This window comes from Euprymna scolopes, chromosome 46 (genome assembly GCF_053919585.1).
Source record: "Euprymna scolopes isolate OS-2025 chromosome 46, ASM5391958v1, whole genome shotgun sequence".
Classification (NCBI taxonomy): Eukaryota; Metazoa; Mollusca; class Cephalopoda; order Sepiida; family Sepiolidae; genus Euprymna; species Euprymna scolopes.
The window spans coordinates 172,980,525-172,994,326 of record NC_136527.1 but is presented as its reverse complement, the minus strand read 5'-3'; the positions used below and the strand labels follow the sequence as shown (position 1 = coordinate 172,994,326).

General features: G+C 51.4%; 2 non-coding genes across 2 annotated transcripts; both read left to right on the top strand.

The window, feature by feature from the left end:
- Positions 1 to 5,049: 5,049 nt before the first annotated feature.
- On the top strand, positions 5,050 to 5,212 carry LOC145271534 (U1 spliceosomal RNA). Its single transcript, XR_013865945.1, has one exon. It is a non-coding gene; the product is annotated as a U1 spliceosomal RNA (small nuclear RNA).
- A 7,446-nt stretch (positions 5,213 to 12,658) lies between these two features.
- On the top strand, positions 12,659 to 12,821 carry LOC145271533 (U1 spliceosomal RNA). Its single transcript, XR_013865944.1, has one exon. It is a non-coding gene; the product is annotated as a U1 spliceosomal RNA (small nuclear RNA).
- Positions 12,822 to 13,802: the final 981 nt, after the last annotated feature.

The window sequence follows — 13,802 nt, the reverse complement described above, 5'->3', positions numbered from 1 at the left end:
AAAACCCGGAAAAAATTCCAATAGATTCCGACCAAGCGGAAAGCTGTAAGACCCAGGAGAAGCAGGAGGAGCAAGAAAAGGCGGCGGCCCCGAGAGAGGAGAGGTCCAAAAAATTCCCCTTCCTACGCGGGGAAAAGATTTGTAATGCCGACCTGAGCCATGCGGTCAGTGACCTCAATGGCAGACAAAAAAGATATTTGAAGGAGTTAGAAGGCCTTAAATCCATCGATGGCAAAGAGGTCACTGACCCAAGGAATTTTCGCGATGCCCCATCATTGATCACTTTCGTTAGGGTGAATAGGGGGGGTAGAGCAAAGGCGCTGTGGCGCATGATCGAAGCTGGAAAATCCGCATTCGCGGGATTAAAAATAGTGGACGGGGAGCACCCATCACTCAGTAAGATATCAAACCAGTGCGAAGGGAGGGTCCCCATTTATGTTCACCCCTCCTTTTATAGGGCACTAAAGATGACGTTCCCCCTGGACGTGGGAGGCCTGGCTCGAGACGGACGGCTTACGTCCGAACTGCTCACGGGCAGTCTCGGTCAGGCCTTCGACGTCCTGACCCCCGAGGACTTTAGACCCCTAGTAGAGGAATACTACTAGATAGCGGAAACATGGAAACGAGCTTGAATTTAGCAAGTTTAAATGCGAGGGGCATGAGATCCCGAAGCAAGGCTGTTCGCGTGCTGAGGGATCTCGTGGCCCTTGAGGTATATATAGCCACCTTGCAAGAGACCCACTTTGTTGGGGCCGGGGACTGCGATGTGCTGGTGAACGATTTTGATGTTTACTCAGCATATGGCAGTCTCTATAGCCGGGGGGTCTCTGTACTAGTGAGTCGCACTCTGTCTGCGACGGTTACACTTGTCCACGCGGACGCTCATGGGAGGTTGGTCGTGGTCGATGTTGCCGTTAAAAGCGGCGCGTTTCGGATCGTGGCAGTTTATGCGCCTAACATCCCCAGCGAGAGGGTTTCCTTTTTTCGGCGGGTGGAGGTGTTTCTCTCTTCGGGTCCGGAGCGGGTAGTTTTAATGGGGGACTGGAATGCCATCCTGGACCCCAGCATAGATAAGGTCGGGGGGGTTAGAGGGTCGGGAGGGTGTGAAAGCAGCCTGTCTGACCTGATGGCCTCGTGCGATCTGGTCGATAGGTTCCGTCTGGATCACCCCGGGAGGGAGATGTGGACGTGGCAATCTAGCTCGGCCGCCTTTACAAGTTCATACTTGGACAGGATGTTAATCAGAAGGGGCGACACAGATTTCCTATCTTGCCCCACGTTCCACTGGTTAGGTCATTCGGACAACAAACTTGTTTTGGCCCGTTTGAAATTAGGTAATAGGCCTAGGTTGGCTGGCTACTGGAAGATGAACGCCTCCTTATTGGAGTCGGTCGACTTCCGGGAGCAGCTGACATTACTAATTCAGAGGGAGTTAGTGGGGGCGGTTACCGGGAGTAGATGGTGGGTTAACCTTAAGGCTACCATTAGGCGCTTTTGTGTCCAATACAGCCAACGCCTCGCGTTAACTAGGGCTCGGACCAAAAGGCACTTAGAGGATAGATTGACCCGGGCGGTGGCAGGGGGGGGATTCCCTAGAACTAGCTCTAGTTAAGGGGGACCTCAATCGCTTGGCTAGCGAGCGATATGAAGGTCAGTTAATTAGGGCTAGGTTAGAAAGAGTTTCCAACGAAGCCGTGAACGTTGACGCTGTTGAGCGTAAGGCTGCCCTAAGACGTGGCTCGGACGGGTACATTCGGGAGGTGAATAACCTGGGAGGGCGTCCTCTCGTGTCGACACGGGAGATCTGCAATGGGTTTCGGCAACATTTGGAGGAGCGCTTCACCAAACTACCCAGACTCCGCGGCCAGGAGTTTGGCAGCTATTTAGCTGGCTCGCCCCGCCTTACTGCGGCCCGAGCGGCTAGCTGCGAGGGGATGGTTACGGAGCGTGAGGTCATTACTGCGTTGAAGCAGGTTGGCCGCAACAAATCTCCGGGGCTCGATGGTTTACCTTACGAACTGTTCTTGAGGCTGTCGCCCATGTTTGTGCCCCTTCTGACGGGCGTGTTTAACCACTGGTTTGCCCAGGACTCGATCCCGAGGCAGGTAACCAAAGGAGTGGTCACGCTTCTGAAGAAGGGGAACCAACATGGAGGGGGGAATCTAGATGACTATAGGCCCATCACTCTGCTTAACGCAGATTTCAAGATTTTGTCCCGCGTTCTTGCGAATCGACTGCAGGCTGTTATCGGCGACTTGGTCGAACCGGATCAGAACTACGCTGTGAAGGATCGATCGATTCAAAACAATCTGCACTTGATTCGCACGATCTTAGAGGGGGTAGAAGACGACACAGAAGCCGCGCTGATCAATTTAGATCAGTCCAAGGCGTTCGACAGGGTGGACCATGGGTTCCTGAGGGCTGTTGTGGAAACCGCCGGCTTTGGTCCGGACTTCCGCAAGTGGATCTCCGCCCTGTATCGTGATCCCGCGGTGGTGGTGCAAGTTAATGGTAGGTTGTCGGAGTCCTTTGGGGTCTCCCGGTCGGTGCGGCAGGGTTGTCCGCTGTCGCCTCTGCTTTATGTCCTGGCGTTGGAGCCCTTCCTTCGCAAATTAAGGGACGAGGCGGCGAGACCAGTCCTACGCGGCATAGCTCTGCCTGGCGGCAAAGTTGCCAGGGTGTCCGCGTACGCCGATGACGTCACCGTGTTCGTCGCACGACGAACCGACATTAAAGCGGTGATAGAGGCGATCGCTGAGTATGAAGTTGTCACAGGGGCCGTGATCAATCGCAGCAAGTCCGTTGGCCTGCGGTTGGGCGCCTGGACCGGGGTAAACTCGCTTCCAGGTGCGTTCGGCTGGACAGATGGCCCAGTAAAGATCCTCGGTGTGTGGTTCGGGCCGGACCTCCAGCTGGACAAGAATTGGTCGGAAGTACAGACTAAGGTCGAGTCGTCAGTAGGGACTTGGATTCGGAGGAAATTGTCCTTGAAGGGTCGTGCGGAGGCATGTGCTACATACGTGTTTCCGCTGATCCTTTACCGTTTATCTGTTCTTCCCCTGCCTGCGGACCGCTGTAAGGCTTTAGAGCAACTCCTATTCAAACTTCTTTGGGTAGGAGGAAAGCCGTATGTCCGTAGACAGGTCTGTACACAGAAGCTTAGCGAGGGAGGCTTGGGGATGCCTGATCTGCTAAGTCACAAGCACACAGAAAGATTGGCATTCCTGAGTCGGACACTGATGGAGGAAACGCCCTGGGTACCAGTCGTGGAGCAAGCTTTCCCACGGCTCATATCCAACCCTGCCGCTGAAGGTCGCAGAAGACCGGCGGGGGAAAGGTGTTTCCTGACCGAATGCCGAGCCGCCCTTAGGGCATTGCCGGGGTCCAGTGACCTTGCACGGCCTAGGTGGTTGCTATATAGGGATGTAGTGGAAGGGACTGCAAAAAAGACCCGCTGGTGGAGCGGCTACATCTGTCGAGGGGGGAAGTTCTCTCGCTGTGGAGTTGGGCGCCTGCCAGTAGCTACATCAACAACGCTGAATTTTCTATTACGTGGAGGCTAGTCCGAGACGCGCTGCCACTCTTTGGCAAACTAGCCAGGGACGATCATGATAGGGATTATTACTATCCCCCGTGCCCACGCTGCAATGATGAGGAAGAAGAGGAGACGAGAGAACACGCGTTCTTTCTTTGCAGCGGGGTGCGGAGTCTCTGGGAGTATGTCGAAGGGGTAACGGCTCGCATCGACCCCGAGCGGTCGGTGCCACTTGATTTAGCGTACGTAGTCGATAATGTGGATCCGCCGTTTGACAGGGAGAAACGGTTGGGGTTTCTAGCGATCCTAGCGGTGGCTAGGTTAGTGACGTGGGTTTCACGTCTGGACATTGTCTATAGGGGGCAGTCTGTTTCCGATCACGATCTGGTTGTTCGTTTTAAGCATCAACTTAAAACGAAAATCAGATGTGATTGGAAAAGATTGCCCCACATCGACTTTGATAGAAGATGGGTGCACAACACTAGTTTGTGCATCCGACGAGGCGCTAGATTTAAGTTCGTGTTTCCACCCTAGTGGTATTGGTCCTAGGGTGCTGAGGTTTCTTTTTTCTCGGAACCCAGCCCAATCAAGACAAGTAATATAAGGTTTACCTTATAATATTGGGTAGTTTTAAGGCTAGATAGGCAGTAACCACCAAGAGTGGATAGCTTGTGCTTTTTATAGGGCCTAGATTAGGGTAGTATGCGTGTGGATCCTGTTCCCATAGCTTTTTTATTTTTTGATAGATTGGCACTAGGAGAGCTTCCAAAGATGCCCAAAAGTCCACTTGTTTTATTTTGTCCCAGGCCTATTTTGCCCATTACGTACATTATCTTGGAAGACGCCATCCATCCCTATTATCCCCGACCCTAATTTATTTTCCATACATGTCCCTAGTTCCTCCACTCCATTTTAGGGAACGACCTGCTTGCTTTCACCCTTTCCCCCCGGGGGAAGAGGACCGGAAGACAGTGGGCGTTTCATATGACAGACCAGCCGTTAGGTAGGGAGGGTCCCCTTACTAACCCGCCCCCATAGGCATTTTGTTAATTTGTTTTCTTTTTATTTATTTTTGGGTGTATTTTAGCTTGCCCCCCTCCCCATCATCTCACCCCCATTACAAAAAAAAAAATAAAAAATAAAAAAATAAAAAAATAAAAAAAAAATTAAAACTCTTTAGTTTGTACATATTTTTCCTTTTAATTTCTTGTATATAATGTTATATGTTCTTTTTTTATCACAGCGAGAATGTCGCCTGCCATCCCGTAAGCTGGGGAGCTGTTATTTTAAGTAGGTCCGGGTAAGAATGTTAGGCGAAACAGTGCGTGATAGAAACTCTAGTATAGGTTTTATAATAAAGTACTTGCTATCTTGCGCAAGTCTAGCTAAGGACTAGAAAAGACTCCTTTTTCCCCCACTCCCCCTTACTGGCCTTTGTGCCTAAGCTTCTTCGTACCCCAAATGAGGCCTTGGCAGTAGATAATGCCAAGGCCGGGGACGAAGGGCTAAATATAATACTTACCTTGCATAGAGGTTACGGCGATCAATAAGGTCGTTCCTCCAGAGTGAGACCCTTCCATTGCACTGCGGTTGGGTTGACCTTTGCGATCTTCCCAAATGTGGACGATTCGGATGCATCATTTCTAAGTGTGGGGTCTGCGTACGCGCTCACCCCGATAATTCAATCAAAATCAGATATCCTTCTACTGATAAGTACACAACCTAATTCTGGTCGGTAGGTCTACAACTCTCACCGACGTTGTGCAAAAGCCTTCCCTGCCCCCGGGCAACGTAGTCATGATCAAAGTGTAGTATCTGTTCCAAGAAACTCACTAGACCAGACAAAGTTCTCGAAAGCAGGTGCCCACTTGGTCAGCCTTTTGACCACTTAAGGGTTTTATTTGTCCAGCCAAAAAGGACCGACCCCTTCTTTGGGTGAGTGGTCCTTTCGGCCAACTAACTGTTTGCTTTTCTTTCTTTTTTGCAGGTCCGTCCAGTGTCTGGATCCGACTTAAGCAGCCGGCAGGACTAGAGGTAACCGACGTGCCATTAGGCGAAGGCCCTCTAGCTCCGAATCGGCGGGTCGGTGAAGGGCACTGGGCCAACAAAAAAAGAGGCAGGCCTCTGCCTCTAACACCATGGGGGACGCCCCTGGTGTTGTGACGAGGAGGGGGAGTGCCACATCCGGTGGCACTCCAGTGACGAGAAGGGGGGTGTCACATCCGGTGACACCCCAGTGCCGAGAAGGGGGGGTGTCACATCCGGTGACACCCCAGTGCCGAGAAGGAGGGGTGTCACACCCGGTGACACCCCAGTGCCGAGAAGGGGGGGTGTCACATCCGGTGACACCCCAGTGCCGAGAAAGGGGGGCGTCACATCCGGTGACACCCCAGTACCGAGAAGGGGGGGGGTGTCACACCCGGTGACACCCCAGTGCCGATACCTGGGGATATCACCTTTGGTGATATCCCCGTGACGATGACGGGGGGCACCACACTCGGTGGTGCTCCAGTACAGTGGAAGGTCCCGGGGGTCGTCACCCCCAGTTCGGAAGGGTCGCAAGCGTACGGTAGTGTTGCGGGCAGTGTTGCGGATGAGGGGATCGCCACCCAGGAAGGCGCCCCCGGGACGAGCGAACGGGTCTCTGTGGTCGACACTAACAGGCCATGGATGCCGCCTACAACCGGGAGCCGCGAGGAAGTCGTCAAGGCCTGGAGCGACTTCATCAAGCAAACTCCAGGCGGAGAGGAGGAAGATATATCCAAGGCAGCGGCGGCGGCTAAGAAAAAGAAAAGGAGGCCTGTAAAACGTTGGTGGGTGCTCGATAACGAGACACCAACAGTACCGGAACAAACACAGTCGGCAAGGAGCAGCCCCCAAAAGTCGGCCACAGAGACCCGCAGAAGAACTAAATCAGCGGAGGTCATTGTTGTGGATGGGTGCTCCCCGGGGGGGTGGAAACCAAAAAGCGTGGAGCCGGCTAAGAACGAGGAGTGGCCAGCTCTCGCAGGTACAGACTCACCAATCCCAGAGGAGCAAAGAACACCACCTTCAACTCCTGTGGCAGCAGTGTGGGACGGAAAAGTCGCAGCGGAACAACGGAGCTGGGGTCCTCAACCCAAAGAAACTAGACGCCCCCAGTACTACAAGCAGCTCTTCGACGAGAAATATAGTAGCTACGTCGAGGGGAACAACATCAAAGTCGTCCCGGAAGCCCTTGAAAAAATACGGGAAAGATCGGTATCCCTGTTGACCTTGGACGCGAAAGGGAAAGGACTCAAAGGTGTGCCAAAGGATACAATGATGGAGCTGCTGGGCGAACTCAACATCATGGCCCAGTACGCGGTCCGGCGTTTCAACGCCATGTGGGAGGTCCTATTGCCGACAAAAGAAGACGCTGAGAAGCTGGCAAGAGGTGACGTCGTGTGGAGAGATATCAAAATTCGACCGGAATATCTCTCCAAGAGGAGAACGACCATAACGGTAACAGGGGTACCGTGCTTCCTCGTCGAAGAGCAGCTGGGGGCCATCCTGTCCCAATATGGCGATGTGGAAGAAATTGAGGCCATAAAAGGACCTAGAAATATCCACACCGGGGACTACCGGCTCCAGATGCGGCTAACCCGCAAAGAATTCCACGGGATCCCAGCCCAATTTACCTGCGAGGGCTGGTCGATGATCGTCATAGTTGAGGGCAGAAGACCACAATGCTGGCATTGCCAGAAAACGGGTCACGTTGCCCGATTCTGCCCTCAAAAGAAGACAACAACGGTGGCGACCAAGAAAACCGAGGAGGAAGCAGGAAGAAAATCAAGGGAGGAGAAGAAAGAGGACGAAGCTGGGACCAGTAAGTGGAGCACCGTAACAGCCAGGACAGCCAAGAAAGCAGAGCCGGCTCCACAAACCGTATCACGACCTACGGCGACTACTGCTAAAAGGAAGCTCAGGGGCAGCTCCTCGGGCTCTGAGAGCGACAATGACAAACACCAGGAGAAGAGAGAAAGAAAGGAAGATCAAAAAGACCAGCACCCTGAGCTTCCGGAAAAAACCACCCCCCAGGAAGAAGTTCAGCTTACCCCTCCCCTTTTCACTACCCAGGATTCAGAGATGGAGCAACAAGGAGCTCCGGAAAACAACATCATAGAGGACCCAGAAGTCGAAATACCAGAACACAGAAAGTCGGCGGCCCCTAGGGAAGAAAGGACCAGGAAACTCCCTTTCTGGCCTGGGGAAAAAATATGCACCGCCGACCTAAGCCATACGGTCAGTGACCTCAACGGCCGACAGAAAAAACATATGAAAGAACTGGAAGCCCTCAAGGTGGTCGATGGAAAGGAGGTCACTGACCCGAAGAATTTCAGCAACGCTCCATCTCTCATTACCTTCGTCCGGGTGAACAGGGGAGGTAGAGCTAAAGCCCTCTGGAGGATGATCGAGGAGGGAAAGACAGCCTTCTCAGGATTCAAAATTGTAGACGGGGAGCACCCATCACTCAGCAAAATAGCCAACCAATGTGAAGGGAGGGTCCCACTTTACGTTCACCCTTCCTTTTATAGGGCACTAAAGATGACGTTCCCCCTGGACGTGGGAGGCCTGGCTCGAGACGGACGGCTTACGTCCGAACTGCTCACGGGCAGTCTCGGTCAGGCCTTCGACGTCCTGACCCCCGAGGACTTTAGACCCCTAGTAGAGGAATACTACTAGATAGTGGAAACATGGAAACGAGCTTGAATATAGCTAGTTTAAATGCGAGGGGCATGAGATCCCGAAGCAAGGCTGTTCGCGTGCTGAGGGATCTCGTGGCCCTTGAGGTAGATGTAGCCACCTTGCAAGAGACCCACTTTGTTAGGGCCGGGGACTGCGATGTGCTGGTGAACGATTTTGATGTTTACTCAGCATATGGCAGTCTCTATAGCCGGGGGGTCTCTGTACTAGTGAGTCGCACTCTGTCTGCGACGGTTACACTTGTCCACGCGGACGCTCATGGGAGGTTGGTCGTGGTCGATGTTGCCGTTAAAAGCGGCGCGTTTCGGATCGTGGCAGTTTATGCGCCTAACATCCCCAGCGAGAGGGTTTCCTTTTTTCGGCGGGTGGAGGTGTTTCTCTCTTCGGGTCCGGAGCGGGTAGTTTTAATGGGGGACTGGAATGCCATCCTGGACCCCAATATAGATAGGGTCGGGGGGGTTAGGGGGTCGGGAGGGTGTGAAAGCAGCCTGCTTGACCTGATGGCCTCGTGCGATCTGGTCGATAGGTTCCGTCTGGATCACCCCGGGAGGGAGATGTGGACGTGGCAATCTAGCTCGGCCGCCTTTACAAGTTCATACTTGGACAGGATGTAAATTAGAAGGGGCGACACAGATTTCCTATCTTGTCCCACGTTCCACTGGTTAGGTCATTCGGACCACAAACTTGTTTTGGCCCGTTTGAAATTAGGTAATAGGCCTAGGTTGGCAGGCTACTGGAAGATGAACGCCTCCTTATTGGAGTCGGTCGACTTCCGGGAGCAGCTGACATTACTAATTCAGAGGGAGTTAGTGGGGGCGGTTACCGGGAGTAGATGGTGGGTTAACCTTAAGGCTACCATTAGGCGCTTTTGTGTCCAATACAGCCAACGCCTCGCGTTAACTAGGGCTCGGACCAAAAGGCACTTAGAGGATAGATTGACCCGGGCGGTGGCAGGGGGGGATTCCCTAGAACTAGCTCTAGTTAAGGGGGACCTCAATCGCTTGGCTAGCGAGCGATATGAAGGTCAGTTAATTAGGGCTAGGTTAGAAAGAGTTTCCAACGAAGCCGTGAACGTTGACGCTGTTGAGCGTAAGGCTGCCCTAAGACGTGGCTCGGACGGGTACATTCGGGAGGTGAATAACCTGGGAGGGCGTCCTCTCGTGTCGACACGGGAGATCTGCAATGGGTTTCGGCAACATTTGGAGGAGCGCTTCACCAAACTACCCAGACTCCGCGGCCAGGAGTTTGGCAGCTATTTAGCTGGCTCGCCCCGCCTTACTGCGGCCCGAGCGGCTAGCTGCGAGGGGATGGTTACGGAGCGTGAGGTCATTACTGCGTTGAAGCAGGTTGGCCGCAACAAATCTCCGGGGTTCGATGGTTTGCCTTACGAACTGTTCTTGTGGCTGTCGCCCATGTTTGTGCCCCTTCTGACGGGCGTGTTTAACCACTGGTTTGCCCAGGACTCGATCCCGAGGCAGGTAACCAAAGGAGTGGTCACGCTTCTGAAGAAGGGGAACCAACATGGAGGGGGGAATCTAGATGACTATAGGCCCATCACTCTGCTTAACGCAGATTTCAAGATTTTGTCCCGCGTTCTTGCGAATCGACTGCAGGCTGTTATCGGCGACTTGGTCGAACCGGATCAGAACTACGCTGTGAAGGATCGATCGATTCAAAACAATCTGCACTTGATTCGCACGATCTTAGAGGGGGTAGAAGACGACACAGAAGCCGCGCTGATCAATTTAGATCAGTCCAAGGCGTTCGACAGGGTGGACCATGGGTTCCTGAGGGCTGTTGTGGAAACCGCCGGCTTTGGTCCGGACTTCCGCAAGTGGATCTCCGCCCTGTATCGTGATCCCGCGGTGGTGGTGCAAGTTAATGGTAGGTTGTCGGAGTCCTTTGGGGTCTCCCGGTCGGTGCGGCAGGGTTGTCCGCTGTCGCCTCTGCTTTATGTCCTGGCGTTGGAGCCCTTCCTTCGCAAATTAAGGGACGAGGCGGCGAGACCAGTCCTACGCGGCATAGCTCTGCCTGGCGGCAAAGTTGCCAGAGTGTCCGCGTACGCCGATGACGTCACCGTGTTCGTCGCACGACGAACCGACATTGAAGCGGTGATAGAGGCGATCGCTGAGTATGAAGTTGTCACAGGGGCCGTGATCAATCGCAGCAAGTCCGTTGGCCTGCGGTTGGGCGCCTGGACCGGGGTAAACTCGCTTCCAGGTGCGTTCGGCTGGACAGATGGCCCAGTAAAGATCCTCGGTGTGTGGTTCGGGCCGGACCTCCAGCTGGACAAGAATTGGTCGGAAGTACAGACTAAGGTCGAGTCGTCAGTAGGGACTTGGATTCGGAGGAAATTGTCCTTGAAGGGTCGTGCGGAGGCATGTGCTACATACGTGTTTCCGCTGATCCTTTACCGTTTATCTGTTCTTCCCCTGCCTGCGGACCGCTGTAAGGCTTTAGAGCAACTCCTATTCAAACTTCTTTGGGTAGGAGGGAAGCCGTATGTCCGTAGACAGGTCTGTACACAGAAGCTTAGCGAGGGAGGCTTGGGGATGCCTGATCTGCTAAGTCACAAGCACGCAGAAAGATTGGCATTCCTGAGTCGGACACTGATGGAGGAAACGCCCTGGGTACCAGTCGTGGAGCAAGCTTTCCCACGGCTCATATCCAACCCTGCCGCTGAAGGTCGCAGAAGACCGGCGGGGGAAAGGTGTTTCCTGACCGAATGCCGAGCCGCCCTTAGGGCATTGCCGGGGTCCAGTGACCTTGCACGGCCTAGGTGGTTGCTATATAGGGATGTAGTGGAGGGGACTGCGAAAGACCCGCTGGTGGAGCGGCTACATCTGTCGAGGGGGGAAGTTCTCTCGCTGTGGAGTTGGGCGCCTGCCAGTAGCTATATTAACAATGCTGAATTTTCGCTTACGTGGAGGCTAGTCCGAGACGCGCTGCCACTCTTCGGCAAACTAGCCAGGGACGATCATGATAGGGATTATTACTATCCCCCGTGCCCACGCTGCAATGATGAAGAAGAGGAGGAGACGAGAGAACACGCGTTCTTTCTTTGCAGCGGGGTGCGGAGTCTCTGGGAGTATGTCGAGGGGGTAACGGCTCGCATCGACCCCGAGCGGTCGGTGCCACTTGATTTAGCGTACGTAGTCGATAATGTGGATCCGCCGTTTGACAGGGAGAAACGGTTGGGGTTTCTAGCGATCCTAGCGGTGGCTAGGTTAGTGACGTGGGTTTCACGTCTGGACATTGTCTATAGGGGGCAGTCTGTTTCGGATCATGATCTGGTTGTTCGTTTTAAGCATCAACTTAAAACGAAAGTCAGATGTGATTGGAAAAGATTGCCCCACATCGACTTTGATAGGAGATGGGTGCACAACACTAGTTTGTGCATCCGACGAGGCGCTAGATTTAAGTTCGTGTTTCCACCCTAGTGGTATTGGTCCTAGGGTGCTGAGGTTTCTTTTTTCTCGGAACCCAGCCCAATCAAGACAAGTAATATAAGGTTTACCTTATAATATTGGGTAGTTTTAAGGCTAGATAGGCAGTAACCACCAAGAGTGGATAGCTTGTGCTTTTTATAGGGCCTAGATTAGGGTAGTATGCGTGTGGATCCTGTTCCCATAGCTTTTTATTTTTTGATAGATTGGCACTAGGAGAGCTTCCAAAGATGCCCAAAAGTCCACTTGTTTTATTTTGTCCCAGGCCTATTTTGCCCATTACGTACATTATCTTGGAAGACGCCATCCATCCCTATTATCCCCGACCCTAATTTATTTTCCATACATGTCCCTAGTTCCTCCACTCCCCTTTAGGGAACGACCTGCTTGCTTTCACCCTTTCCCCCCGGGGGAAGAGGACCGGAAGACAGTGGGCGTTTCATATGACAGACCAGCCGTTAGGTAGGGAGGGTCCCCTTACTAACCCGCCCCCATAGGCATTTTGTTAATTTGTTTTCTTTTTATTTATTTTTGGGTGTATTCTAGTTTGCCCCCCTCCCCATCATCTCACCCCCATTACAAAAAAAAAAAAAAAAAAAAAAAAATTAAAACTCTTTAGTTTGTACATATTTTTCCTTTTAATTTCCTGTATATAATGTTATATGTTCTTCTTTTATCACAGCGTTAATGTCGCCTGCCATCCCGTAAGCTGGGGAGCTGTTATTTTAAGTAGGTCCGGGTAAGAATGTTAGGCGAAACAGTGCGTGATAGAAACTCTAGTATAGGTTTTATAATAAAGTACTTGCTATCTTACGCAAGTCTAGCTAAGGACTAGAAAAGACCCCTTTTTCCCCACTCCCCCTTACTGGCCTTTGTGCCTAAGCTTCTTCGTACCCCAAATGAGGCCTTGGCAGTAGATAATGCCAAGGCCGGGGACGAAGGGCTAAATATAATACTTACCTTGCATAGAGGTTACGGCGATCAATAAGGTCGTTCCTCCAGAGTGAGACCCTTCCATTGCACTGCGGTTGGGTTGACCTTTGCGATCTTCCCAAATGTGGACGATTCGGATGCATCATTTCTAAGTGTGGGGTCTGCGTACGCGCTCACCCCGATAATTCAATCAAAATCAGATATCCTTCTACTGATAAGTACACAACCTAATTCTGGTCGGTAGGTCTACAACTCTCACCGACGTTGTGCAAAAGCCTCTTAGTTTCCCTTTTCTCCAATCGCCCATCTCTGTACGCGCCACAAAACAAGCGATTTTTCCAGATCAGTTTATCATCCACTTCTATTCCAACGTTCTGATTATATCTAATCTGCATGTCCATATCAGTAACGTTTGCATTGAACATAATCTTTTCTGTTATATAAAAATCATTGATTTCATTTAAGTAAATAGGACAGTCCCTGGAGTGATTGGTGTGAGTAAAAACTTTAGCTACTTAAAACTTAAACAAATAAATACGTACACAGCCTCTCCTCCATTTTCTGAGTGGGATTTGTGCCTAATTATTCATTTTTTGTTTAACATTTGTAATTTTATATTAGTAGAAAATAAATGATAAAATACTCAATCTCTTAAGGGTAAAGAATCGGTCAAGGTGTCACCTACAGCTACTGAAGCTGTTTTATTTTGATATAGATTGATGAACGAAAACGTCTAACAATCTCAAACAGATTTTGTGTGTCTGTTGGTTGAATCCCCCACCCATGACTCGTACAGTCTTTCATTATTTATGGAAGGCGGACATTATAGGCTGTTACCCGTGACATGACTCAATTCTCTCGACTTAATTGTGAGTGGGATTTGTACCTAATTATTTTTTCTTTAACATATGCAGTGGCGGCTCGTGCATGGAGCTGTGGAACTGCAGCACCCCTATTTCTACACAATATTAATGATAAAATTAAAAATAATACGTTTATTATTATTATTTTATTTTTTCTCTATGTAAAATCATTAAGTTTAATGTCGGTATGTCCAAATTCATATAAAAACAAAAATAAAACTTGCTTGGAGCTGTGAAATTCACAGTTACACTTTCTTAATGAAATTCTCTTGTACGCATGTGCGGATTAGACGATTTAGG